General features: G+C 38.5%; 2 protein-coding genes across 9 annotated transcripts in view; one reads left to right on the top strand and one right to left on the bottom strand.

The window, feature by feature from the left end:
• The window catches only part of INSYN2A (inhibitory synaptic factor 2A), a 61,592-nt gene extending 47,544 nt beyond the window's left edge, over positions 1-14,048 (bottom strand). For 2 of the 5 annotated variants that reach the window (XM_070752487.1, XM_070752488.1), the window contains exons 1-2: positions 13,872-13,935; positions 8,235-8,279 (exon numbers count right to left, since the gene is read on the bottom strand). The gene's annotated coding sequence lies outside the window, so the exon portion shown is untranslated. Of the gene's footprint in view, positions 1-8,234; positions 8,280-13,027; positions 13,109-13,871 lie in introns of those variants that run through there. The other 3 variants (XM_070752485.1, XM_070752484.1, XM_070752486.1) reach the window with 3 other exon arrangements.
• DOCK1 (dedicator of cytokinesis 1) overlaps positions 1-27,028 on the top strand; it is a 466,948-nt gene that overhangs the window by 204,811 nt on the left and 235,109 nt on the right. The gene's annotated exons all lie outside the window — the stretch shown is intronic.

The raw sequence follows: 27,028 nt of genomic DNA, 5'->3' as shown, positions 1-27,028 counted from the left end.
AGACTTCAGGGATTGCAATCCCTGCGGTTCCAATTGCCGTTGTAAGTCAAAGAATACCTGTTTGTAGGTAGTTTTTATTTAAGGAATAAGACCCTATAATCACACTATATGGCAAACTAATTCCAAAAACACTGCCAAATGCCCAAGTGCATTCTGTAATGTATCAGTTTTTATTTCTACCTCTGTTGATTTTTTATTTTTGTCTTGTACTTCTTTAAAGAATTTGATTTTCCTATCCATCTTGCAACCTTTTCAAAAATGCAACTGTATCTTTAGGGTCTACAGCAGGGGTATCAAACTATTTCTTCGAGGGCCGGATTAATATCATAATTCTCCTCTGCAGGTCAGCTGGAAGGGAGTGGGGGAGATGGGATGGACACCTCCTGCATCACCCTGCCGGCCAAAACGGGGCTGATCTGGCCAGTATAGTGCTGCAGGAGACAGTCAGACAAAAACGGGGAGTGGAAGACCTCACATGCCCCCCCTGTACTTTGTTTTGGCTGCCAGAGACACCACGGGCCTTTGCTATTTCCAGGCCAGCCCTACAGGCAAGATTTAAGCATCCCGCGGGCTGGATCTGGTCTGTGGGCCTTGAGCTTGACACCCCTGCTCTACAATGTTCTTGCTAGAAAATAACGCTACATTACTGATGTGTTTTACAAATGTTTTAGAGAAGAGAAATTGACACTGTGATACATAATTAAACTTTAAGCAAAAGGGAGAGTTCAATGTGAGACAAAGCTACATGTTCGGCAGCTACAAAAAAGCAAGAATTAAATTGAAATTGCTGGAAAACCAAGAACCTTAAATCAAAATCGTGATAATTAAATATAGTAATCTAGAATCAAATAAAGGTATTTCTACTAATAATGAAAGTTTTCCAGGCAGTTACAATTCTGAATACGTATGAAAAAATATCCTTTACTTCAGTACCAAAACAGTTTATCCCATCTACTTTTTGTATATAGGTTGACCTTTAGTATGTTATTTTTTAATCGGCTCAAGGTATTTTGAGGGGACAGCAAAAATATAATTATTCAATACTGGAAAGATGGAGTTACTTCAAATTTACCATTTTGGACTTAAAAATTTGTTCACTTCCTTGTTATGAACAAGTATTCTAATTATGTAATGTAAAGACCCTTTAATATTGAGTAGTTTTATTGATTTATTTGATAATCATGCTGACTAATATTAATTTATATGTATTATATGAGGGTTTCATTTAAAATTGATTTCCCCCCTCCCCCCTCCATTTGAACTTTTCATTTATGAAGAAAATCAAATTGTTATACAGTGGTACCTCTACATACGAACTTAATTTGTTCTGTGCCCAGGTTCTTAAGTAGAAAAGTTTGTTAGAAGAAGCAATTTTTCCCATAGGAATCAATGTAAAAGCAAATAATGCGTGTGGATGGGGAAACCATAGGGAGGGTGGAGGCCCTGTTTCCTCCCAGGAGATTCCTAGAGAGGCCCCACAGAGACTTCTTCCCGTCTTTTCCAGCCCTGTTTCCTCCCAGGAGATTCCTAGAGAGGCCCCACAGAGACTTCTTCCCGTCTTTTCCAGCCCTGTTTCCTACCAGGAGATTCCTAGAGAGGCCCCACAGAGGCTTCTCCCTTCCTGTATATCAGGAGAAAATCCCTTGGATTGCAATCAATCTCTGTTGTGGAAAGTATTCTACTTTCACTGAAAACACCTCATCTTGAAAGACTTGTTTCAACTACCAATAATGAAGCAATTAATTAGAAATGTGTTTGCATAATTATGTTTGTTGCTGCAAAAAGGTTTGCACAAGTTTTAGTGACTGAAAAATATGGCAGCCAGACTTCTAATCAGCACATAATAGGGTTACATAGGTAGTCATCAGTTTAGAATAGAATAGAATTCTTTATTAGCCAAGTGTGATTGGAACACAAGGAATTTGTCTTTGGTGCATCTGCTCTCAGTGTACATAAAAGAAAAAGATACATTTGTCAATAATCATGAGGTACAATACTTAATGATTGTCATAGGAGTCAAATAAGCAATGAGGAAACAATCAATATTAACAAAAATCTCAATATAAGCAACAAGTTACAGTCATAAGTGGGAGGAAATGCGTGATAGGAATCACTTTCTGACTACAATTGAGCCCACAATTTATGTTAAATGAAACATTTGTTAAGTGAGTTTGCCCCATTTTACTACCTTTCTTGCCAGTTGTTAAGTGAATCACCATAGTTGTTAGTAACATAGCTGTTAAATGAATCTATCGTTACTTGTCAGAGGGTCACAAAAGGGGATCATATGAACCCAGGACATAGCAACTGTCATAAATATGGGAATTGCCAAGCATCTGAATTTTTATCACATGACTATGGGGATGCTGTGGTTATGTGAAAATTGATGTCACGTTTTTCAGTACTGTTGTAACTTTTCACGGTCACTAAATTAACTTTTATTAAGTCAAGGGCTACCTGTCTACGGAGAGGGGCGGCATACAAATCTAATTAATAATAATAATAATAATAATAATAATAATAATAATAATAATAGTAATAATAATAATAATAATAATAATAATATCCTTCTCACACCAATTCACAAGGAATTGTATTTGTGTGTATGTTGTAATCATAGGTTTATAAGCATGTGCCTTTGAATCAGTTTTTGACTTCTACTGATTGTCTGAACAAGTCAATGCAGTTTTGTTGGCAAGGTTTTTCAAAAGTGGTTTTACACTGAGGCTGAGAGAGGGATTGGTCTAAGATCAGCCAGCTGGCTTTGTGCCTAAGGTAGGACTAGAACTCACAGTCTGTGATTTGTAGTCAATGTCTTACCCACTATACCACGGTCAACAAATTGATTCTGCATTTAAGGACTTAAATTAGTGGTGGCTTCCTATTGGTTTGCCTCGGGACATAATCACGGATGTTCTACACATGCTCAGAAGGTTCTGGGCATGCACAAAAGTGGCACGCATGGGCTCCCATTCCCAAATCTGTAGCAAAGATAAGTGAAGCCCACCACTGACTTAATGATTGCAAAATGTGTGTGTGTGTGTACACACATACACACACACACTGCACCGATTTTAGAATGTACAGGAAAATCCATTTTAACTACTAGCAATATGAATAAAAATAACAAAAGTATAAAAGGAGATAATGATTGATTTGAAACTCTTTAAGGGGCTTTTTACTTTTTAGCAGATATAGAGTATAATTTTTTTAAAGGAAGAAAAAGGCCATTGAACCTGTAAAATAGCACAAGCCAAATCCATAATCTACCATAGTAAATGACTACATGCTTAATCTGCAAAGTATTCTGTGGGTCCCATATTCCATTTATTAAGAATGAGTTATCATTTCAGGTTATCCCATTATTTGGTAGTTGTATTTCAGAGTCAAAAAACCCCTATTAAAATAATTTGGACGGTGTGAATTTTCATTTATTTCTACATGATGCCAAATGTTGATTTGCCATAACAATCCGTTCAAAGAATCCACAGTAATGTGTGGGTGTTGGGGGGGGGGGGGATGATGCCATTAATTATTTAACTGAAGCCAGAAGATAGAATGCAGAAGTGATAACAGCATTGCTGATTATACATAAATGTTAAAACAGTTCAGTATTTTTCTTCTGTTGAACACATTTACTTGTGGTCAGGGAGCCATGTCAAAAAATTAGTGGCTGACCTTCCTCCCCCAAAATAAGCATACATAAATAATGCCAGCTTAATTTCAGGACTCAGAAAATACTTTCACATACTTCAATACTTCAGTGCCGATTGATTAAATTGCATCTAAAATGTGGCACTTACAAAAGGAGCCAAGCAAATAGGAATAAAAATATAAAATAATTTTAGTATACCACTGAGGAACAATCATACCACATTCAGTTAAAAAAAAGAAGGAAGATCTGAGTACTTTCTGATGATATTCAGGATAACACTCAAAGAATAAAATTCAAGAACTTAATAATAAGATTGCAATCACTGATTTACAAGGTAGAAGAAATAGAGGCGATATTCAAAAGTGTTTCAATTTTTTCTCCAATAACACCATAGTAAGCCTGAAGGGAAAATGTGCTGTTGTAGAAATCAGTAATAGCAACTAAACTAATTAAAAATTATGTGAAGATGTTTCAAGCATCTGATTGAATAAATACCATCTGCAGAAGAAAAACAATGTTTATACTGCAGAACTTTCAGAACTCTCACTACACAACAAAGATAAAAAGTGTTTTCTCAGTAGATGCAATAACTATCATACAAGCAGCCAAAGACAAATTACTGCAAAATTGTGCACTTTCACAAATGCATTGGCAATGTTATTTCACTTTAGGTATACCAATTGATTAGTTTATTTCACCATAGCTTCTGTTCTTCATGTAGTGAAAAAGGAGAAGTACAGTGATCCCCCCTCGTTGCGAGGGTTCCGTTCCAGGACCCCCTGCAACGAGCGGGTTTTCGCGAAGTAGCGCTGCGGAAGTAAAAACACCATCTGCGCATGTGCAGATGGTGTTTTTACTTCCGCAGCGCTAGCGAGGAGCCGAAGATTGGGGGCGGCGCGGGTGTTTTAAAACATCGCCGCCGACATGGGGGGCTCGCTAGCACCCCCCCAACCCGGGTTGGGGGTTCGGGGGGGTGCTAGCGAGCCCTTCATGTCGGCGGCGACGTTTTAAAACACCCGCGCGGCTTTCCAATGAGTCCCGAAGACAAACGCGGAAGTTTGACGTTTGTCTTCGGGACTCATTGGAAAGCGGCGCGGGTGTTTTAAAACATCCCCGCCGATATGGGGGGCTCGCTAGCACCCCCCAAACCCGGGTTGGGGGTTCGGGGGGGTGCTAGCGAGCCCCCCATGTCGGCGGGGACGTTTTAAAACACCCGCGCCGCTTTCCAATGAGTCCCGAAGACAAACGTCAAACTTCCGCGTTTGTCTTCGGGACTCATTGGAAAGCGGCGCGGGTGTTTTAAAACGTCCCCGCCGACATGGGGGGCTCGCTAGCACCCCTCCAAACCCGGGTTGGGGGTTTGGGGGGGTGCTAGCGAGCCCCCCATGTCGGCGGGGATGTTTTAAAACACCCGCGCGCCTTCCCAACTGAGCCCTCAAGCCAAGATGGCAGCGCGTGTTGCCTGCGCCAGTGAGGGAAGCCAAGCCGGCCAGGCTCAGCGGATCAAGCCCGGCTCCTCTCGGCCCAGCATCCCAGGCCAAGCGGCTGCCTTCCGTGACTGAGCCTGGCTCGCCCGGAAGATCGTAGCGCACGTTGGCTGCGCTGGTGAGGGAAGCCAAGCCGGCAGCAACGTCGCCGCTGCTGCAGCCAACGCGCGCTACGATCTTCCGGGCGAGCCAGGCTCAGTCACGGAAGGCAGCTGCTTGGCCCGGGATGCTGGGCCGAAAGGAGCCGGGCTTGAAGATCGCAGCGCGCGTTGGCTGCGGTGGCGAGGGCTTGCGATGGAGGGTGGAGGAAGCGGCCATGGGAGGGCGAGCTGCCTCAGGGAGGAGGATCGGGCAGGACCAGGTGGGGGCTGGAATTTCTCCAGGGCGAAGGGCAGGCGAGCGGGTGCTGGGGAGGGCTTCTCGCCCTCCCGCCAGCAAGAGGGGGAGCGAACGGCGTGGGCGGGCGAAGGGCAGGCGAGCGGCAGCGAGGAGTTTGCGTGGGCGGTGGGGAAACTCCTCGCTGATGCTAGCAAGAGGGGAAGACCCAGGGAAGCCGCCCAGCAGCTGATCTGCCGGGCGCCATCTACGCATGCGTGCCCATAGAAAAAAAAAGACACGCATGCGCAGATGGTGTTTTGACTTCCGGGTTGAAAAATCGCAAATTACCCTGTTCGCAATGGTCGGGAACGCAATAACCGGGGGATCACTGTATACCATTCTTTCTTTGATGCAACAATAGTTGCAAGTCAATTTGTCCAATATAAGCTTGATGATGTTGAACTCCATATCATTAATACATCTGTTCTTTTCATAACATGGACATGATTAAGAGTCTAAGACTAGTAGCAATTGGAACCTATAGACCAATTTCACGGTAGTAATAGAACCCAACACACAGGTCTGTATTGTTGTAAGAATCTGTTTCATCACTGCTCTTTCCCTGAACTGCATTATTGATATATAAAAAACTATTCAGCTATTCTGAAATCTGCTAGTTTCCAAAAGCTTTGCCCAGTGCAGTGGTTCTCAACCTTTCTAATGCCACAATCCCTTAATACAGTTCTTCATTTTGTGGTTACCCCCCACCCCCACCCCTCATAAGTCTTAGCACCAATTCTCCCAAACTAATTTAAGCTAATTGGCAGAACGGTCAGAGGGACACCCGCACTGTAAAAGCCTGATTGGTCGGATTGTACAAATATGTTCTAAAGCACCGGAATAGAAGCTTTAGTTCCTAACAACGTGGGAAATTTGTCTTTTTCCCATGGTCATTCAACTCCCCAAAAGAGTCCTGACCCCCAGGTTGCAAACCACTGGTCTAGTGTTTTGTGGTGTAATATCTGACAGATATTCAAACATTAGACATATACTCGATCTCATTTTTCTTGATGAATAAAAATAATAGTCATTGTTAATTTTTTTAACCACTATGGCCAAAGGCATTAGCAGTATGGCTAATGAACCAAAAGGAACTAACCTAGAACAGTGATTCTGATGTTAACTGTGCTAGCTTTCCTGTGGTATATTAATGATATAACAGATAGTTGTGGTTGATAATTGCTTTATAAGATAACACTTTAAAATATCATTAGTGACAGAATAGTGAAGAAAAGAAAGTATTCTTACTGAGAGTGCCCCAACATTTTAATAATCCCTGACATTTCTACCAATTAAATCTGATGGAAAAAAGTGCCAGTTCTCAAAAGTAAAGAAAGCAACAACATAGCGTTACCTATGACATAAAACATTTTATGAAAGTTATAAGTCTCATCATAAGGAAGCAAAAGTATGAGCAGGGTAATATCATCTCAGAAGTAATGATTACCGTTATTATTGAAACTAAAAACCAAAATGGAATATGACAAAACAGTAATACTATCAATGTATGGTTTCAGATGGTAAATGAATTGAAAGGTATCTCACAGCAATGAGAACAAATGGTTTGCATTCTTTATGGTAAACTATTTCCATTAATGGTAGCCACTGATTACAAGCTGATACTGTAGCCTAGAGGTTAATTCTCTCCCTTACAAGGCAAAAGGTTGCAGGTTCAAGTCCCAGTGAGGGTATGGCTAGCTGATGAGGCCAAAATAAGGCCGAAATACATCTATCCTAGTCTCCCTTAATTTTCAAATTCAGCAAAAAACATGAGACATACTGTATATATATATATATATATGTACTGTATGTATGTATATATGTATATATATATATATATATATATCATGTTTTTTGCTGAATTTGAAAATTAAGGGAAAATTATATGTAATTGTGTGTGTGTGTGTGTGTGTGTGTGTATGTCTGTTTGTAAATGAAAAGCCACTGAAGTGTTTTATTGAAGTACATAAATGTAGTAATAATGTATGGTACTGTATGAGCTGGTCTCTCATCTGAATTTATCATTGCACAAATATGATAAATAACTAGTCAATAGGAAAAGTGTGAGAAAATGTATATGAAGTCAATTAATATTGCTATGCAGTTCTATGAATGCTATGAAGAAATCATTACTATCATATATCTTACAAATACATTTCAGTGCTTCACTTGTTAATCAAATAAACAATTTTCTTTGCCAAAGGAATAGAAAACACAACATTGTATTATAAAATAGCCCAGATTGATTGTCAGATGCTATTCCAGCTTTTAAGGAGGATTATAATAGTAGATAATCTATCTATAAGCTAGCTATGATGGTCCTGGCAAATACTGTGTGGTTAGAACTGGAACCATCTTTGACAATTACATCAGAATACCCAGTTTATGTGTTGAAAGGATTTCTTTGTTTATCTTTCTTCTCTATCAACTGTAGCAACTCTAATACATACTTATGGAAAGCTCATACTTATATATTTCTTTATTCCTCTGTTAAAGGATGCATATAAAGGATGCATTATTCATCTGTTAAAAGAGGCATCTGGTTTGAGACTATCTAGAAATGCAATTTCAGTTGTTAAATACACAAATGTATAAACAATACCGACACTAATTTAAGAGGTTTAAGAAACAATATATAGATTTTAATATGTTCAGTGATAGACGGAAGCAAGGAAAATCTCAAACAATAAAAACATATAAAAAGGGGTTCCTACTTCAAAAATATTGTTTGCAGAAGTCTGTACTGCAGTAGGATAATGCTGTTTAGATCAAAACAAAAACAGGATTCATGTAATAGCAAAGTATGAACATAGAAGAGATAAAATCAGCATTGCATTTTAATCTTAGTTATAACTTGTTCATTGTACATGCCCTTCTGAGTTATGATGCTACTTCCCAGGTATTTGGCACAGAAAAAAGGATCTGAAGATTAGGGAAGGATATTTTGTTCAACTTGAACTCTGTCAAGACATTATCACTTCTTGGGAAATAGTAACTTAGCTATGTTGCAGAAACATATTGTAACTGCCATGTGTCTTCTGATAAAACTTTATATGCAATAGCAATTTTATATATTTTACTGTAGACATTTTGTTTGAAATAACTTATTGTGTATTAAATAACTCACTAAATGATCCAAATGTAGAATTAAATGTCAACGTTTTTCATATGTGATGGGTCCTCGGAGAGGGGCGGCATACAAATCTAATAAATAAATAAAATAAATAAAAAATGCAACTTATGCTGAAAGAAACATGTACCACCATGTATAGTATACATGTGGAATGTGAAAGTACATAAATAAATAAAATTATAAGCAGTTATATAACCACTTTAGTAACATTCCTGCATTTCCTAATATAAACATTTTGAGACAGGACATTTACTTAAAAGGAATATTATGGTCAGCCTTCCCTATCTGATGCCAAAAAAACCATCAAATATGTAAGTTGGGTGCAATGAAAACAGGCTAAGAAAAGCTGTGAAGGATCAGATGAAGGACAAATTTAATCTAGCATTCTGCTCCCTTTATGGCTATGAAAAGGTTGTGAAAAATTGACAAAAACACGCACACCTGGTTCTGAGAATTCATCCATACATATTAGCTATGATATCAGAGGCAAATGAATCATAAAAACTAGTAGTCTGACAGTGTTTATCCCCTATAAATGTATCGATTTAATTTATAGTGCATCTTTTGATTCAATCCTCTACTTAAAATTATCCATGTTGATGGTCATCACTGCATTTAATAGTTCCACTTGGCATAATCCTAAATCTTAGTCAGGACGTTTAACTGTGCAGAAATAGACATGTCCTTATCTCTTTACTTGCATAACTTCCTTGAGTATCTCTTTAGCTTTGCTGCATATGGGACAGTCTGAAAGGTAGGAAAGTAGGAGTGGAGAAGAGTAACAATGCTATTGTATAATTACACTAGGTCCTAGTTAAATGCTTTAATTGATATTACTATACAGTTTTGAGATAGTTTTTTCTCTTTCTGATTTTTTCAGCTGCTTACATATAATTTAAGGACCCTCTCTTCTTGTTTATATATATTTGCCTTCCTGCATTTTATAAATTCACTGTGCCAATAAGTTGGTTGGCCTACAGAACTAAAAGTAAATAGTACTTGAATGCCAGAGTTTATAAAACAATTTGAAAAATGATAAGCTGCAAAATGTTTGGGGGAAATCCAAGGACATACTATCATGAAACTAATACATCGATTCTTTGTACTTATTTAATAATGGTTCTTCTTTTTGTTGAAGATATAAAAATCTGGTTTGCATAGTCTTCTGGGTTTTCTGAATACCCAAGACTAGATGTAGGTTACTGTAGTCTTTGAATTTTTGTTATGCCCTTAGCCCCAGGTTCTGTGAATTAAATTATTCATGAATGTACACTGGAACATTAATCACTTGTAATGATTCATGAATGAGGTTATCTAAAAATGTTAAACCCTATGCTGTAATTATTCACGCTGACAGTGTCTTGACATAAATCTGTTTGAAACTTTACAGTTGAACTGTGAAGCTAATTTATATAGAATTCTCTTTGAGAATTGTGTACTAAAAACAATTGAGTTTACTGAGCTGTCCATTTTTTTCAGTGATACAGGCTTTTGATGAAGTCATCACATGAACTAGTCATATTAACCCAAGACAAACAAACAGAATCACTATGTTTTATATAACTATTTTTACATTTTAAAGGGGAAACATGCTACATGACTCATCATTTAATGCAGTGTCAACTGCATCATATGCTGGTATAAATCATTTGTTCCAACACTACATTCAAGTAATGTGGCAAAATTTCATTAATTTTATTAGTTATTAGTCCAAATCATTTGGGTATGTTCTACTTCACTGATGATATCACATGCAGTGATGTTAACTAAGTTAGATATTAACTGACTGCACTCTTAACTGATAGATCTGTACGTATGCAGAATATTCCCAGTTACATGTCTTAATCTCAGTGATATTATTAGAAGAGAGAATATTATGCACATAAAATGAATACGCCTATGAAATATTTGTATGTTACATTCAGTTCATAGCTTGTTTATAAAAACATTAAAATTTTTAAATGATATTAACTAGCAGTATGTTTTATACATAGTCTAGTCTGAAAACTCAAGTTGGAAATGTAGATATGCCTTAGGAAAAAGAGATCAGATAAATGGCAAAATATAATGTCAATAATGAGAAGACTGGCTATGTTATTATCAGTTCTAACAAAGTGAACCTTAAACTAGAGATTAGTCATTATGAGCAAGATCCATAGAGCCCTGTAGAAGCATCATTTATAAATGAAAACTAGAAAGAAATTTCAGAACTATAGAAAACATTTGTCAATGCAATTTGTCAGTCTAGCATATTGGTCAGGCAATGTCACTAATTTCTTTAAAGTGTCAAATCCTTTGAGTTGAAAAGTTTTATTGCATTCTGTAAAGTTTAGGGATAGTATCATAATTTAGAAACTACTATTTTGTATTTTTTCAGTTATATTATTTGCTAGATTTGAGAATACAGGTATTTTTTCTTATTTATCTACAGCAACTATCAGCAACTTTCATTTAGCAGTGAACTGCATACTTAGTTGCATTATGAAACTTAAGTTTCAAATTTATGATCACTCCTAAAGTATATGGGGAAAACTTTTTTTAAAGTTTTTGCAATATTTCATAAAGTTCTGTGTATGTGTGTTAATACTGAATCCTACCATTGTTTCTAAGAGAAAAAAACCCCTTTATTTTAGTTCCAATTTTCTTTAAACTGTTCCTGTGTTGACTAAATTTGAATATTAATCCCATCACCTCTGTACAGTATTATGTTAAAGATGGTTGGTTTTCTATTAGTGGTTATAGCTGTTGCTTTTGGTTCAGGACATATTTAAGAACTTTTTTGAATTCAATGGGATTTATTGTGAATACAGTACAATATTGCTTTGTTACGTTTGATACAAAAATAACAGTGCTATGTACTTTATTTCTCAGCCATAAATTTATTTGGATAGAATTGATTTAAAAAACAGTTCCACTTTCTTTTTCTATGCAGTATAAGTTACTTCACATTTCATGGTTGCTCACAAAATTCTATTGTTAATAGTTTACTATTGAATTATTTTGATTCATTCTTTTACAGTTTGATATCTACCCCTTTCAACAAAATTGCTCACTTGCAGCATGTGAAGGTGTTTCTGTAAGAGTTGTCTTTTAAACAATGAAGAACTAGTGTAATGAATGTTATGCACTTTAAATTTTTAATTTGATCAATGGTTTATTTCATTATCATTTTGTAATTAACTGATTACTCATTTATTTATTTGCAAGAAAACAATTTTCAAGTATTTAAACTGTTTCCGAAAATTTTAGATAACTTTGTATCATTCATTTGAAACTAGAATATTGATCTGACTTTAAAACCTATTTAAAATTCATGCTGTGATTAAACCAATTTGAAGTTAATATTGCACGCATGAATTCACATTAAAATTTTGCAGGTATTGCAGAAAAATGCTCTATTAACTAGTAATAGCTAAATTCAGCACATCTGCATTTTTGCTGATTATAAGATGAACATAAATATAACAAAAATATCAAAAATAGACACTCGTCTACCTGTATCATGGAAATATCATCTGTACACATACACCTACCTATGCAGCTATTAGTTTATCTTCCTAGTTTAACATCTCTATTAAAAACTTAAATAGTGAAATTATGAATAAATGGGTGATGATGGAATGGCCATATCATGTGATGTCTGCCTAGCAATTTTTCATCCATAATCTTAACTTAACCTACATACCTTCAGAACCACAGTTTAAAGAACATACAAAAGGTATGGACTTCAGAATGCGGAAAGGAACATATGACAATTCTTTGTATACCTCCTTTGGTTATTTTACTACAGAATACATTTGCTTTCCAGAATTGGGATGCAATGAATGATCTTTCTAATCTCTTTTCCAGCTACTAACGAGTTAAATAATCCCCAATGTGCCTGTCAGATCTCACCCATTTCAGCCAGCCAAGGTCGAAATTATACCACTTCACTGCCTGCTCTAGCTTTGCAGTGCCTAGGAGAGGCTGCTACTCCTTTGGGACAGGATCTTTGGAGACAACCATTCAGAGTAACACAGCATTTCGTTCCAGGGCTTCCCGGGCATGTAAAAAAAACAAAAAAGACGGTCTGAAGCTTACATTTGAACTCTCCAGCCTTTTCTATCCCCCACACCTTCTCTAGCTGCAATCTTTGCGCCCAGTTATTATTGGAGCTCGCTGTAGCGTTTTATGAAGTGGAGAAGCTGAGGTCACAAGAGAGGATTTTTATTCGAGTGCTAAAGACGCAAGGCGGACACCTCCCCCCCCCCCGCCCTATTCAGCATGAGGCAGCAGGACGCAAGGTCCCGGCGAGCTTGCCGCTGTGACTTTGGATCCCGATACGCGCTTTTTTAAGCTGCGCCTTTTAACCTGGCGTATCTCAATAGGATTTACCTGCTTAGCGGGCTTTAAAGGAGAGGGTGATTTTCCCGGAGAGCGGTTCTATTCACACAGTCACGGCTTCAAAGCCATAGATAATAAGCCTAGCAAGGTCCGCGGTTGTGTTGTCTTTCTGTGGGAAGTTCTGTACTGCACTTCAACTTAAGCGGCATGTTTATTCGACTTGGGATAAGTCTCCGCGTATCAGGCAGCCCCCCCACCAAAAAAAAAAAAAAAGCTACGAAGGGCGGACCTCATTTACAGTCTCATTTGCTGGACGAAAAAACGAGTAGTAGTAACGGCGGCGAAAAATCTTCAGAGCCAGCGGGAGACATTAGTTGCCAAATCTAACGCCCGGGGAAAAGGAGCAATCGCGTCCGCCTCAGCAATTGGTGTAAAATGAATAGCGAGCCACCCGATTTGTGGGCTTTTTTTTCCCCCTAGAGAAGAGCGCAATTCGTGGACATGTGGAGTAGTAGTGCCTTAGCTTCCTTCCCCCACCACCACTATCGCCCCCGCCGCCCTTATTTCCCGTGAAACTTGCAAGGTGCCGCCGTTGGTTGTGAATGGGGGCCACGTCCTATTGCATAACGAAAACCGCTTTCTCCCCCCCTTCGCCCTCCTCCTTGAAATGTTACGCGCCTCGTATATGCATGCTCATACTTCTCTCCCTGTGAAGTTTTAATTAGGCAGCCATGGTAACTCACTGTTCTCCCGAAGCCTCATTCCGGCATGATGCTGAGGCTTGTGTCAAGGCACTCTTGATCCTCGGGGAATCTGCGGGGGGGAGGGGGGGCACAGCGTCTGCAGTTTCCCCCAGAAATTTCGGCCGATCTGTAGCGCGGGGTTGCTTGCTTACCTTACACAGCTTTTCCTTAGAAATAAGTAAAGGTCAGTGCAGTTCCTTTGCGATGATGCATCTCTATCGGCTCACTTCTGCAAGCTTGCAGAGGAACGAGCCGCTCTCGTAAGAGCATCTGCTGCAAGGAAACACCAAGGAGATTTTTAAAAAAGAAAGAAAAGAAAGAAAAAGAAATCTTCCCGGAAAACCCCAACCACTATCGACGCCTGCTTTCTCTCTCTCTCTCTCTCCTTTTTTCTTTTTCTTCCTCGTTAGATTTCGCAGTCCAACATTAATTCATTCGTGAGTCGCGTAGGCAATTCGATGCCAGAGTAACAGCAGAAGCCACGCAGTCCGGGAAATGTCCTCATTTACTGAACTCCCTCCAATGGGATCTCAGATCTGATTAAAAAATAAATAAAACGAGGGCGGGAGGCTGTTGTAGGGAGAAAGGCGGAAAAAGGGAGGTGGGTGGGTGGCGGCGGCGGCGGCAGGGGGGCTTGCCGCTTTCGCCAGTCCCGGTTTCTAACCTTGGCTCCCAGAGCTGTTCACTTTGAAGCATTTTCCGCCGTTTCCTAACACCCCCCCCCCTCCACCCTCCCGCCCGGTTTTTGCAGACCGAGCGCTCGGGGAAAGCTGGCTTTGCTCCTACTTTAGGCAACGCGCGAGAGAGAAAGGAGAGCGCGTGCTGTCAGCCTGTTCGTTTAGGTGCCGAGCGGGAGTAGGAGCTGTGCGAATGCGCGCGCGCGCCGCCGCCGCCTCGCGCCGGAAAAAAAAAGGATGAGGGGGGGGACTGCCGCTGGTTCTCCACTAGGGAGATTTGGCGCCTTCTTCCGACGGCGGCAGACCGCGAGCCGGGACCTTTTGAGTGTTGTTGAGTTTTGGGGCCCAGCGAGGTCCTTCAAGCGAACTCTTCGGCAGCAGAGAGCCGTCGAAAACGGCCTTGTCACACCGGCGAAGGCACAAACGGCTCAAAACTGTTGACTCCCGCACCCAAAAAGAAACACGTGTAATTGTCCCAAAGGTGCTTTTTTTCAAGAGGCAATTGGACTTTGTGGTTTTTCTTTGACTAGAAAGAGCAGTTGTCCAGTTGCTCCTTGAGGGGGGGAGCACCTTTGGGACAACCATGACCTAGATGACTGAGAATCTCCATAGACAACCTGTGTCTATGTTTGTCGGTAATGTAGAATATAATCAAAGTAAGTTTCGTGGAAATGGGGACAAGGGTCATCTCGGGTTTTGACCAATAAGTATGCAAGGAAAGGAACAGCGGAACGAAAAGCAATGAAACTTCTCCACTTAATTCTACTAAAAGCTATACACCCAAGCTACGTTTAGTTTTGCATTGTGCCTCCTTCTTCCCTTGTTTATTTCTTGAAATTTATTTCTCTACCACTAGAAATCTCCATGCTGGTTGAACCAGTTCCATTTAATCTTTAGAAATTGCATTTGGTTTTAAATGAAATACTGAACTTGTGTGAATATAAGGATCATGTATTTTGAATAATTTGCAAGGATTACAATGCACTGCAGTGGCTAAACTCACCAGCAAGATCCAATGCTTATAAGATCTTAGGCGGCTTCCCTATTACACATGTTTTGATATGTTTTTTATACATGACTTATTCTGCTGATAATTTTTAGACGCAAGTGGATAAATCTCCTGTCCCAAGCCCCCTTTCATCTGTCTTCCTTAACCACATGCCTGTAGCAACTGAAGCCTGTCTTACTGCTAGCAAGTCAATTTGACCCATATGTATTAGAATTAGAATTTTCAGAAACTGCTTGGATCAGTCCCCTGCAAATTTCTTGGCAGGGTTTTTCATAACTAGTTTTCCATTGCCTCCTTCCTAGGACTGAGATAAAGTGACTGGTGAGTGGACCTGGCTTTGTGCCTATGGCAGGGCTTGAACTCATGGTAGCTTGATGTCTTAACCTGGGTGTCGGCAAGCCACAGCTGCGGAGCCACGTGCGCCTATTTCATCCCACAGCTGTGGCTCCCTGTCAGCTGAACCCACCACTTGCTGGCCCCGCCTTTTGCTCTCCCCTCCCAATCAGGACTCACCTGGGTTGAGAATATGAAGTTTGGGGATGGAGACTAACTCCATATTCCAGAGCAGGCGCAAAAGAGATTCTGTCTCCCCCATTGTGAAGTGGATTAAATGTGTCCCCTCTTCCTCCTGGATCCCTTTACAATGCAGAGCATCGGCCACAGCCGGCCAGGCCAGTGCCTCAGGGCAGACAGCAAGTTGTGCGTCTCCCCAAGAGCAAGGTGTGCATAGCACTAACAAGGGGAGAAAGAAGGAGTGACTGGGACGGGAAGGCAAGAGTGGGGCCAGACAACAGGGAGCTACAGCAGGGAAATGAAAGAGCTTCATTTATTGGGGAACCTGAAATGACTTGATTTAAATCATGTTAAAAAAACCCAAAAGAAGAATAAATAACAACATCAGCCAAAAAATCCACCCCAAACCTAGCCTGTTTTGGAAAGTGGTTCAAGAGGAATCACACACACACACACACACACACACACAAACAAACACACATAAAAGAGGAAGAAAGAGTGGGGGGGAGAAAGAGGGAGAAAGGGAGAAAGAGAAAGAGTACGGGAGAAAGATAAGAGAAGGAGGAAAGATGAGAGAGAGAGAGAAAGACAGGGAGAAAGAGATATATACCTGTTTCCCACAAAACACCAGGAGCTACAAAACTTGGGTAGGCTTGGCTGGGAGAGTCATGTGACTGGACGGAAGTGCGTTCCACGAGTTGGCCGTGCCCACCCAGGTTTTGTGGCTCCCAGTGTTTTCTTTTCTGTGGGAAAATTTCTCTTTAAGTGTTTAAGGTTGAAGACCCCTGTCTTAACCAATACAACAAACTTGCTATCATGTTTTCTTTACTCTTGTGCTAAAACTACTCAGACTTTTCACTGCATCAATCATAACCAGTAAACAGTTTCCTGCACCATTAAATAGGAAGCAGGAAAAATATGCCCTTTTTAAAGAATGGATGATCTGTGGAATAATTTTTTGGCCTGAACGATTAGTTGACTAATGTTTTCTAAGTGGTTAGTTTTCATGACTTTTATATGAGCACGACTCATAGTTTATGCTAGCTTTGATGCAACCTCCTCGTAATTTCTCTGATGATTGCTGTAGTATCATGCACTGATCAATTAAATTATGGATGAGTAGGATAACAGCTATCCTATTATGATCTGTTTATTAAATCTCTGCAAAGCATACATTGTGATTACTGCCTCATTCTAGCAATAAGACAAGATATAGCTATACAGTGGTACCTCAAGATACGAACCCCTCGTCTTATGAACAACTCGTGATACGAACCCGGGGTTCAGAAAATTTTTGCCTCTTCTTACGAACTTTTTTCGAGTTACGAACCGGCGTTCGGAGACTGCTGGGAAGCCGCGCGGCTGTTTTAAAAGGTCGCAGCCGGCCTGGGGGGCTTCCCAGCACCCCCCTGAACCCGGGTTCGGGGTTTGGGGGGGTGCTGGGAAGCCCCCCAAGCCGGCTGTCACCTTTTAAAACAGCCGCGCGGCTTCCCAGCAGTCGCCGAAAGCCGTTTTTTTGGGGGGGGGGGTTTGGTTGCACGGATTAATTGACTTTACATTGTTTCCTATGGGAAACAATGTTTCGTCTTACGAACCTTTCGTCTTATGAACCTCCTCCTTGCACCAATTAAGTTCGTATCATGAGGTATTACTGTATTTATTTTGCAAGGAACTAAATGCTGCAGTCATACAAGTAACTGATACCATTGTTCAAAGATACCATGTTAACCTTCAGTGTTTACCATGGGTGAACAATAAAAGGAAGCTTTTTACATTGTCAGTGCTTGAAAATGTTTTCCATTGCAATGATATCATGAATAATTAGTTATCTGTTGTCTTCATCTGCAATCAGATCTGAAAAGTTATGTTTAATTTAATTAAAACCTACATTCATCTGAAAAAGAGTTAGCAATGTGGTATGTTTGTCCAGAAGGCATTATGCAATTAATGATAGTTTTAATAGTTAAATGTTAGTATCATAAATCTAACAGTGCAGTGTCAGAATTCAATTTGTTTATAATCCATCTATACTGATCTATTCTTCATGCATTGCTATATTAGCAACCATCTTGCTTAAAGGTACAGGTTAATTTTGTTGAAGGAGCGCTCATTTCTGTAGTGGTAAACGTATGAAGTTACTTAGTTTTGTTTTACTGTCTCATAACTGGAGGCTCACTGTACATCTTGGATTAATGAGCAAAGATACCAAATCTCTCTTAATTTGGGTAACCAATCTCTATGTGCTTTACATTCCTTGTTCTACTAACCACTGTAGTTTTGTTCTTTCTGTGCATGTGACTGTGTCTTAGATTTGGAAATACAGTGGTACCTCTACTTCCGAATGCCTCTACTGATGAACTTTTCGAGATACGAACCCGGTGTTTAAGATTTGTTTGCCTCTACTTACAAACCATTTTCAATTTATGAACCTGAGCCCGGGTGCATGCGCTCTCTTACTGTGGGTACACTCTCTTACTGCCACAGGGATTCCCCTGCCTTGTGACTGCCACTGCCAGGATTTCCCATTTGCTTGCCACCTCCGCCGTGATTCCCCGCTTTTGGACTACCAACACTGACTTGCCAGCTGAAGCGCCTGGGATTTTCTTTCCAGTGGCTGGAAAGCAGTGGGGGGTATTTGAGGAGGGGGCTTGAGACACTAAGTGGGAAGGCAGACCTTCCTATTCCCAGTTGGGAACGATGGGTATCAGTATCCATCCATGCCAGCTCCTAACGTCCCTGAAATTTTTCTTTTTAAACTTAAACTTTTGGCAGCATCCCAGCAGCCCCTTCTGTTAAGGGTGGGCAAAAGACAGCCAGGGCCCCTTCGGCTCTCGCTCGCCTGCATTTCGGGAAGCTGCATCACACTTCTGCAGGTCCCTCCGAGTGGGCAGGGAGACCCCAGCTTGTGCGTAGCCGAGCGAGTAGCTTTCCAGGCGAAGTGCGCCACACCAACCTTGCTCATTCCAAGATCGCCACCTGCTTTCGGCCAAGGAGAATTGGGAAGTCAGTCATATGCCAGCTGGCGGAAGACGCCAAAGTGGGGATGGGAAGCTCCACTGGCCTGGCTGCCCCTGAGCAACTGGGCAAGATGCCCCCCTCCTCCTCCTCCTTCGGAACCCGTGGGAACAGCCATGTGCTTCCCTTTGTCTTCCTGGCCAAAAATGCGGCAGCCAGTTGAAGTTGCAGCCCGGAGTCCTAAGCCGGCCGCCACTTCACCTCCCTCCGCCTGATCCTCGGCAGCCCTGACGAGCCTGCGTGGCTCTTCCACCCAGAAGAAACCGCTCCAAGTCCCATTCCGTCCTCCTCACCCCTCCTGCCCATTGGCCAGTTGAACTGCAACCAAAACTGTTAGCAAGCAACTAATATATAAAATCAGAGCAAACCGCACTCCCTCCTAGCACTGATGGTATCACGTACTTTGGTAATGAAATGTCTCCAAGAAAGCAACCAAGTTCAGAGAGTGCAAAGCACTGGACATTAAATAAATAAATATTAAAATATAATTATAAAATGATAAAATGCAAACATAAAAGTAGATGTGGTGAAGGCCTATGTTTTTTGACAGAGAAATTAACTGTTCATGTTTGGGGAAAAAAGTAAAATGCAAAAGCTATACCAATAAAATATTTTATACTGTGAAATAAGATCTGGAAAGTTAATTTTTCATTTGTACTTGTTATTCTTAACAGTTTAAAGAGTAAATGCTGAAATTGTTAGTTTCTGTAGCAAGTAATAATTATTTACTGCAATAATAATTTTTATGTCAACTTTCTTCTGTTTACAAATTTTCTTCTTTATCATTTGTCAGATGGTTTATAATCAGTTACTCTATAATCATATCAGTATTATAATTATATCAAATGGTGATAAGAAAAATAACTATTCTCCATCGTGTGTAGAGTCAGCATTCAGGATGAATTATCCTCGTCCACTAAGAGAGATTTGAGTCAAGTCTTTTTTTGCCAGGTTTCACCCTGTTTAAACCCAGCTTCGACTCAGTCCTCAAGAGGAGAGAGATGGCCAGAGGTGGGCTGCTAAGGTGGAACAGTGATGTGTGCTCACCTCCATGGCCCTAAGTGCTAGCGGATTCCAGTACAATTCTGCTACTGCAGCTGTGCAGGTAGCAGAATCGTGCATGGAGACATAGGTATGCCCGTGTTTTGGCAGTTTTTTGCTTCCGCGCATGTTGACTCCTCATGTGAAAACTCCTTTGGACAGCGGATTTGGACAGTTGGAGTTTGTTGACCAGATCCTATGATTGTGGGATATTGCCTAAGTTTTACTATATCATGTCTAATCTTTGGATTCGTCAAAACTGGGTAGATTAGCAGGGCAGATCCTGGCAAAAAAAAAAAAAAAGACAGACTCTGTCCTCTTTCTGGGTGGATAAGGACAACCCTTCCTGAATGCTGGCTCCACCCTATGAGAAGAGGCGTATCACGTGAGACCAACTCCGAGTCTTCGGAGAGGGGTGGCATACAAATCTAAATAATAATAATAATAATAATAATAATAATAATAATAATAATAATAATAATAATAATCTCACATTATTTGTCATGCTTTAATTAATACCTTTACAATTTCTTCTTCCATTTTGTAATTTAATAAAAATTTATAGATTTTTGTTATTATTTCCCCCTCTGCCCCAATAAAATTTTATACAAAGCTTCCTTGTCCTGTAAAACTTTCAATTTGATTTTGTTTGTTTTCTTTTATTTTCTTTTATTATGTTTTCTTGAATGCTTTGTGCCCTAATTAATGTAGTAGTGCTTGTCTAAAACGGAATGTCAACACCAGTTCATTCTGGTATTAACATCTTTTTGGCAAAATATCTTATTAAACTTACCATTAGACTTATCACTATGTCCGCACAAGTTACTTTTTGTTGCAGCACTGCGGCTGTTGGTATGATCAGCTTCTGTGTGTCCTTACACTGTGTATCTCATAATGATCAAGTTATCATTCCAATAATGAATCGCTCTTGAACATATAGAGGTCTAATCAAAAGGCATTGATATCTATATTTCTGCTATAGTTTGATAAGAGTTTTTTGTTTATAATTTACTTTAAATTATCAAGCCATCAAAAATCAAAGGCTAACAATATATTTTTATTTCTGAATAAATGATGCGCATTTAAGTTTTATTTTGACCACTTAGTACTTTACATCTCTTATAATTTTTAATAGCTTTCACACTTTGGGATGTAATTACAGGCATACAAATATTATCAAGATTGCTCCAGTTTCACTAGGACCATTTTGATTCTATGTCAAGGTTTTTGGCTTTGTTAAATTGGAAGAAGAGAATTTCTTTCAGATATTAACTGTGTTTTGCTGTTCGTTTCTGTAATCATCTGGGATCAGCAACTTTATTAGATGTTTTGTTGAAAATAATTATTTTCATATTACTGAATTGCTGCTGTTAAATAAACTGTTGGTTTGTCTGCTGTGCAAATGTAGTTGCAGTTTCTTGTTTTATATTATTGCAGTCTCCCTGCCTTAGAATTGAGAATAACATGTTATTCTGGATACTTTTCTCAACTGGAGATAGATAGCTGTGATCTAATTCATTCACAGTTAATTATATTGCCTTTCAATAAATTGTCAGTAATCTGATTGGTTGATTTCTAACTAGTGTATTAAATACACAGTCAGCATTTGGAATTTTTACTAATTATCAGATATTGTCAGCTTCGGAAGAGACTGAATATCTAAAAATCTAATTAAAAATTCTAGCAATAAGACACAATAGCAATTACAGATAGTTCTTGCTTAGCAATTGCCTTGGATAGCAATAGCTCACAGTTACAATGGTGTTAAAAATAATTGTGACCAATGTCTGCATTTATAATTTTCATGGTTTCTCTGTCAGTCATGTGTTTTCGATTACATTTAGTCAGTATGGATTGTCCTGTTTAAAATCATTAGCACAGTTGCTCTTAAGCAAACTCTTTATTTAATTACCAGGTTGCCTGTCCCAAAGCTAGTTGCTAAAGGAGGAATATTTAATTTTTTATGAAGAAGAAGAAGAATAGTGTTCGTTCATCTATAGTGCTATTGTAAAGATAGTAGTTAATTTACTTAATGGGAAATACATTGGGACATAAGAAATTTCTCAATATTCTAAAACAGATCATTGGTCTATCTAGCACAGTATTTTCAGAAATATCAAGAATTGGGTAAAAACTGAACCTAGAACCTTTTTCAAGCAAAATAAAGGTCTATAATGGAATTAGATTTATAGAATATAGTATTTCTTGAAAGCATTAAAGTTTAATTACACTTTTATAAAATCAGGGCCAGCCATTTAAGTGAATAAATGGCTGACAAATGTTTTAAGTGTACAATATTACTATATTTACATTTTGGATTTAAAATAATGTTTCAAGTTTTTAAAGCACAGTAGTTCTCATCAAAAAGGCATATCAAATGGTTAATATTACAACTAAAACATGCCAATTTTAAAACCTTTATGTTACACGGGTGACATTGCTCCCTTGAAAAGGAAATACCAGTTTGTTGTCAAAATATATGTTATGCTGGTTATCACCACTTCCAAAACTCAATGTCATTTTTTCTTTTGGGTTATTAAGAAAGGCTCCACACAGCCTTTGATTAGAAGGTTCTACATTTCTATTTTTATGCCTGTTTAAATTTTATAGTTGCAGATGTCAGAGTCTGATATAGAAGCTGGAAAAAAGTGTGGTCATTAAAGAATGCAACCAACAGAGGCCCCTCTCAAACTGGTGCAGGACAGTAGACAGCAGTAGGTTTAAGTGCTGAATAGTGATTAAAGTAAACTGCTGTCTCTCTCTAGTTCTTGGGCTTTGGATTTGTTTAAAAATAAAACCCAGTTTCATTTTTAACTTTTTGGTAATTTATATAATAATGGGCATGTCTATTTATTATTTTATTTATTTGTGTTTATTTGAAAGGCTGGAACAAGATAGTAAAAGGAGAGAAACAGTATTTGAAGCATTTTGTTATTTTGAATGTTTTTGATTTAAAAAATGACAGATGTAAAAGCCTTTGTTCTCTACAAAAGTAGAGCATATTTAAAAGGTTAAAGAAAACATATGAAAAATTTTCAGGACAGAAGCAAAATGCCACCCATTCTCAATTATTATGTGGTCTGTATAGGTCAAAATTATTAAAAGATTTATAGAATTTAGAACTATAATAATACAATATATAAGATTTGTGTTGGATATTAGAAGAAACATGTAGTTTGCCACCATTATAATGATATCTTCATTTATAGTTAATTGCTCTAGTTTTCATGACTTTTATATGTGCACGACTCATAGTTTATGCTAGCTTTGATACAACCTCGTAATTTCTCTGATGATTGCTGTAATATCATGCACTGATCAATTAAATTATGGATGAGTAGGATAACAGCTATCCTATTATAATCTTGCAAAATAAATCTCTGCAAAACATACATTGTCATTATTGTCTCTAGCAATAAAACAAGATAGAGCTATATTTATTTTGCAAGGAACTAAATGGTGCAGTCATACAGGTAACTGATACCATGGTTCAAAGATATCATGTTAGAATTAGATAAAATTAATTGAATAATGGACTACAGGAAATAAAGTGGTAGTGGTTAAAAAAACAGAAATGTGTGAAATTAATAACTAACAATGGCTCAGGTTCAAGCCTATCCACAGAATAAGAATAGTGAAGTGCTAGTTCACCTTAGTGTTTCTTGCACACAGTGTAGAATAAACATGTCATACGACATTACTCTTTTTGTTTTGGCAGCTATGACGTGGGGTGCCATAACTATTCAGGTATATCTTCCACTATAGGTTCTCCATGCATGTGCCCTCATTTGCATTAGGCATGCTAATAATCCACATGTTGGATTCTAGTGGGACATGCACTTCTTTCATCTGTGGGCATTCACTTTGTCACTTTGGAAACCAAATATGAACCTTGTGATATTAATTTTTATCATTTTGAGGGCTTGTTGGACAAGTGCATTTGATAACTAATGGATGTAGCAAGGGAATCCAGGTAGAAATTTTTAGAGAGAATGTTATTGTTGTTTCTGTTGTATTCTTTGAAGATGCTCAGGGACCTTTCTTTCAGCTAGATCACAATGTGATACAAAGTTTCCTTTGCTTCACGATTCCCCAGGCTAGTGACCTCCCAAGCTTTGCCATTATCAGTGTTTGAATGCTTAATGTGTAGTACTATAACAGTTACTTCTCAGCCTCAATCTGATTCAAGGAGATAGCATTTTAAATAAGCCCCTGCTACTGTAAACTTACAAACTTAAAACTTGGCACGTATGTTCCTCTGGTTTCTAGGTGCTTGCTAAGAAAAAGATTTTTGAAATGACCATCAGATCATTAGTATTTCTTATACAGTATTACATTAACACACTCTGAAAAGAACTATTTTCCAACTGCCAGTTGCCTTATATTAACATGTTCTGGTGCTAGCAAGTTACATATTCCTCAGAAATTTTCAAGCTTTAAGTGTAAATGTATCAAGCCAGATGTAACTACAGTACTTTTTAATTTTCAAGCTTTAACTGTCAATTTATCAAGCACAATCACATAGTTTCATAGTTTTCACCAATTAATACATTATAGAAGACTCTACTTTTCATGGCCCGGCTTCAGCAAAAGGACCAAATATCCATGAAACTCCTGTTTTCTCCAACAAGATACATTGCAGTGAATTGGATTATGTAAAAGAGTTGCAAAGGGCGCACTTGGTTGAAGGTTTGGTAGGCATGGGGAAGTGAGTGAGAACTTCAAGGAGACCACTGGAGCTAATGGTTGGAGTGGTGCAATTGCAATGAGACTTATGGAAACAACGGGAGATGGGCATATCAAGGACACATTGCTTGACTGGAAAGCCGTAGCACAGTTTAAAGTAGAGGCACGAGGAGAGTACAGGTGTAGAAAAACAGAAACAGAGTTGAGAAAGTAAAATGAAGAGTGTTCATGTACACAATTACTACTGGCTGAGGAGGTGATGCAAAGCCAAGTTGAACAGTCCATAATCTGGAAACACACAGTGATATGAGCAAAGACATAGGCCTGGTAAGGAATATGCTAGGGTCAAGCTCATAGTCAGGAGCAAAAAAGCATGAAGATGTAGAGCTAGATGTCAAAGTTGCTTCCAAAAACAGGGCAATCCCTGCACAGTTGAAATCCTCTACCTGCTGAGTTCACACAGCTGAAGCTTTCCTTGCTCAGTGATTGCCGATAATGAGGCACTTGGCTTGTGTGAGGAATCTATGGGATGCCACTTATGTGCAAAGTTCTAATTTTGATGGTGCATTGGGCAATCCCCTTGCTTTCTAGTACTTGAGTTGCTGAGGGAGACTTTGGTGCTGGTTGAAGGGCTTGAAAGAACTTTCATGATAGTGTAGCTTTCATGATGGCATTCCTTGATGAATCGGTGGGCATAGCACTTGCCCTGAATCACCCAGGGGATTATATCTAGTGAAAAAATTGATATCACTTCCAACTTAATTTCTAAAATTATATTGTATTTATTTTATTGTTATTGTTTTTGTTTTTATATGTAGAATTCTCCAAAGCTTTGGTTTTTTAATCAATTGTTTTATTGCCTTTTCTCTTTCTGTGATAATTTATTCTGTGGATTTTAAGATCTGGTATTGTTTGTTATCTTGGACTTTTTCTGTCAATATTTGTAAAGCAAGAATAAATAATAAGAATAAATAATAAGTAGAACAATCTTGTGTGATCCCTTGCTGATTTGAAATTCTGCTGTTACATTGATTCCTATCGGAAAAGTTGCTTTTACTTAAGAACGTTACTACTTAAGAACCTGGTCATGGAACGAATTAAGTTCTTAAGTAGAGGTACCACTGTATATTTGATTTGTTTCCTTAAGTATATTGTTAACCTGATTGCATTCCCCCCCCCAAATCTGGACAGTAGCCCACCCTTGATTATAGTCTTAAATTTAATATCATGCAGATGGTTCTTAAACTTTCCAACTGAAGTATTTACAGCATTGACTACTTTTTAATCTAGTTATTTCTTCTTGCAGCATCTTGTCCATCCTAAATTTTGTCTTTGGTACAGATAATATCTGTTAGCAACCATTAACAATGTCTTCTCTAATCTCAAATTACTATATTAAAAGGAATAATTTTAGTAGAGTTTGGGGATATTCAGTGAATTCTGTAGAATGTGTTTTTAAAAGGGACTATTCTACATATAAATAATACATACCAAAATATGTGTCTGCATCTCTGATGCTTTTATTCAAAGGAAACTATATAAATGGTATTTTCCCCTTTAAAATATCTTTAAATGTCAGTGGTAATTAAGGTAATTGCATATTTTACTTTAGATTATAGATTTTGTAACTCCATTCCAGGAATATTCAAAGGATTCGGAGGAATGTCACACCTAATCTTGCAAAGTAATAGAATAGTTTAGTTAGAAATGATAATGGCCTAAATATATATTTATATATGAGTGCAGTTAGATAATATAGCTGTATATGTAGAGACATGTAAATACCCAGATGAACACATATTGAATAAATTACAGTCTCAATATAGATAGATACTATAGTCTCATTTGTTTTCGTTAGATGTTTTCGTTATAGTCTCATTATAGATATAGATCTAGATACTATGCCAGTTAACCTGCTCATATTAAATATAGCAGTTGTAAGAAATAGCCTGTATGAAATTTGCATATTTGCATGCAGTCTTACATAGTATATATGGAAAAGCACATAGCCTTTAGTGTAGAATTAAATGCATGTAAATCTGTTTCCAATTTTATACCATCCACTGAGTCACTTTAAGAGTAAATTACAATACATTCCAAAACTATGATGATCTGAATTTCCCTTTCCTATATTTTTATTATAACAACGCACGCAATCATTACATATATGATGAGGCCAGAACAAGGCCGAAATGGGACCATCCTAGTCTCCCTTAATTTTAAAATTCCAGCTAAAAACATTTGACGCACACACACACACACACACACACACACACACACACACACACACATATATATAGAAAGCTTACTGAGGTCTCTCTGTAAGTATGAGTGAAAGATTTTAAGAACAATCCTTGCAAAATTCTTG

This window comes from Erythrolamprus reginae, chromosome 5, assembly GCF_031021105.1.
Source record: "Erythrolamprus reginae isolate rEryReg1 chromosome 5, rEryReg1.hap1, whole genome shotgun sequence".
Taxonomy (NCBI): Eukaryota; Metazoa; Chordata; class Lepidosauria; order Squamata; family Dipsadidae; genus Erythrolamprus; species Erythrolamprus reginae.
Note: the sequence above shows the minus strand (reverse complement) of the source record. Positions and strands in the feature narration are given on the sequence as shown.